The sequence below is a fragment of the Rattus norvegicus genome, chromosome X (assembly GCF_036323735.1).
Source record: "Rattus norvegicus strain BN/NHsdMcwi chromosome X, GRCr8, whole genome shotgun sequence".
Taxonomy (NCBI): domain Eukaryota; kingdom Metazoa; phylum Chordata; class Mammalia; order Rodentia; family Muridae; genus Rattus; species Rattus norvegicus.
In genome coordinates, this window is record NC_086039.1 from 41,021,152 (window position 1) to 41,024,463 (window position 3,312).

Here is a 3,312-nt window from a genome sequence, read left to right on the forward strand (position 1 = left end):
GGGTGAGCAGTGTTGGTGGTCTCTTCCGCTCTGCAGCCTCAGGAGTGCCCCCCTGACCAGGCGGTTGGGTCTCTCTCTCACCGGGTCTGGGAGCAGAGAGCTGCTGCGGGCCGGGATCCGCGGGTGTCGGTTTTGTTAATTTTTATACTCTCTCTTTTCCCTCTGGTTAGTCTGGCTAAGGGTTTATCTATCTTGTTGATTTTCTCAAAGAACCAGCTCCTGGTTTTGTTTATTGTTTGTATAGTTCTTTTTGTTTCTACTTGGTTAATTTCAGCCCTGAGTTTGATTACGACCCCCTTCTACTCCTCTAGAGGTGTATTTGCTTCTTTTTTCTAGAGCTTTCAGGCTTGCTGTCAAAATGCTAGTGTATGCTCTCTCTAGTTTCTTTCTGTAGGCACTCAGAGCTATGAGTTTCCCTCTTAGCACTGCTTTCATTATGTCTTATAACATTGGGTATGTTGTGCCTTCATTTTCATTTAATTCTAAAAAGTTTTTCATTTCTTTATTTCTTCCTTGACCAAGTTATCACTGAGTAAAGCATTGTTCAGCTTCCATGTGTATGTGCAATTTCTGTTGTTTTTGTTGTTATTAAAGTACAGCCTTAGTTCATGGTGATCTGATAGGATTCATAGGGTTAGCTGTAGAGGCCTATTTTGTGACTCTCTATATGGTCAATTTTGGAGAAGGTACCATGAGGTGCTAGGAAGAAGTTATATTCTTTTGTTTTTTTTAAAGACTTATTTATTTTATGTATATAAGTACACTGTAGCTGTCTTCAGACACACCAGAAGAGGCATCAGATCCTATTGCAGATGGTTGTGAGCCGCCATGTGGTTGCTGGGATTTGAACTCAGGACCTTTGGAAGAGTAGTCAGTGCTCTTACTCACTGAGCCATCTCTCCAGCCCTTGTTTTAAGATGAGGTGTCCCATACATATCTGTTAAATCCACTTGGTTCACAACTTCTCTTAGTTAATCTGGATCTCTGTTTATTCTCTGTTTCCATGATCTGTACATTGATGAGAGTGGGGTGCTGAAATGTCCCACTATTTTTGTTTGAGGTACAATGTATGCTTTGAGCTTTAGTAAAGTTTCTTTTATGAATATAGGTGCCCTTGCATTTGGAGCATAGATGTTCAGAATCGAGAGTTCATCTTTGTAGATTTTTCCTTTGATGAATATAAAAGGGTCCTTCCTTATCTTTTTTGATAGCTTTTGGTTGAAAGTCGATTTTATTAGAGATTAGAATGGGTACTCTAGCTTGTTTCCTCATACCATTTGCTTGAAAAATTATTTTCCAGCCTTTTACTCTAAGGTAGTGTCTGTCTTTGTCTCTGAGGTATGTTTCCTATATGTAGCAAAATGCTAAGTCCTGTTTATGTATCCAGTCAGTCTATGTACTTTTAATGTGGAATTGAGTCTATTGATGTTGAGAGATATTAAGGAATAGAGATCATCGTTTCCTGTTATTTTTGTTGTTAGAGGTAGAATTCTGTTTGTTTGTCTCTCTTTTGGTTTCATTGCAAGGAAATTATATTCTTGCTTTCTGTATGGTGTAGTTTCCTTCCTTGTGTTGGAGTTTTCCATCTATTATCCTTTGTAGGACTGTATTTGTGGAAAGATATTGTGTAAGTTTGGTTTTGTCATGGAATATCTTGGTTTCTCCATCTATGTCAACTAAGAATTTTGCTGGATATAGTAGCCTGGACTGGCATTTGTGTTCTCTTAGGGTCTGAAAGGATCTTCTGGCTTTCATAGTCTCTGGTGAGAAGTCTGGTGTAATTCCAATAGGTCTGCCTTTATATGTTACTTGACCTTTTTTCCCTTACTGCTTTTAATATTCTTTCTTTATTTTGTGCATTTGGTGTTTTGACTATTACGTGATGGGAGGAGTTTCTTTCGGTCCAATCTATTTGGAGTTCTGTAGGCTTCTTATATGTTTATGGGCATCTCTTTCTTTAGGTTATGGAAGTTTACATCAATAATTTGTTGAAGATATTTACTAGCCCTTTAAGTTGGGAGTCTTCACTCTCTTCTATACCTATTATCCTTAGGTTTGAGCTTGTCATTGTGTCCTGGATTTCCTGGATGTTTTGGGTTAGATTTTTGCATTTTACATTATCTTTGATGATTGTGTCAATGTTTTCTATGGCATCTTCTGCCCCTGAGATTCTCTCTTCTGTCTCTGTGTCTGTTGATGATGCTTGTATCTATGACTCCTGATCTCTTTCCTAGGTTTTCTATCTCCAGGGTTGTCTCTCTTTGTGCTTTCTTTATTATTTCTATTTCCATTTTTAAGTCCTGGAGGGTTTTGTTCAATTCCTTCACCTGTTTAGTTGTGTTTTCATTTAATTCTTCAAGGGATTTTTGTGTTTCCTCTTTAAGGACTTCTGCTTGTTTACCTGTGTTGTCCTGTATTTCTTGAAGGGAGTTATTTATGTCCTTCTTAAAGTCCTCCACCATCATCATAAAATGCGATTTTAAATCTAAATCTTGCTTTTCCAGTGTGTTTGGATATCCAGTATTTGCTTTGGTAGGAGAACTGGGCTCTGATGATGCCAAATAGTCTTGGTTTCTGTTGCTTAAGTTCCTGCGTTTGCCTTTCGCCATCAGGTTGTCTCTGGTGTTAGCCTATCTTACTTTCTCTGGCAGTGGCTGGACCCTCCTGTAAGTCTGTGTGTCAGCACTTCTGTAGAACTGTTTTCTTTCAGCCAGATCTGGGTACAGAGAGCTGCTCCTGGGTTTGTGTGTCCTGAAGCCTCCAGGTGTGTCCCTTGGAGCAGAAGAGTTGGTCTTACCTATGCTCTCAAGTGTGTCAGAACTCCTGGTGACTGGCTTTCAGTTTTGGGCCATAAGGTTCCTGCCCCTGACTTCTCCTAGGTTCCTGTATCCAGAGAACACTAGTCAGGGTCCTCTTGGGCAGTGAATATGAGCAGAAGTGGAGAGTTCCCCTGAACTCTCAGGATTGTCTGCACTTCTGAGATTCCAGCTCTCTTCCCCACGGGATTTGGGTACCCAAGTCAATTGACTTTCAAATATTGCCTTTGTTAATTTTTTTTCTTCCACCAACCCCTGGATTTCAATTTAACAATTGCTTCTGAGTCCTTTCACAACTGCCAGGGACTTGGCCTGACTAAGGGCAATAAGAGAATGAAGAAAAAACAGACACACAGAAAGTCTGGGGGCAGGTGGACTGTGCTCTCAAAAACTCTGAAAAGTCAGAGAGTTTATTATTCACAATTGAACAGAGACACAGGGTTATTGCATACTTCTGAAAAAGAAATGGAGTTATTACATACAGATAAATAAGCAG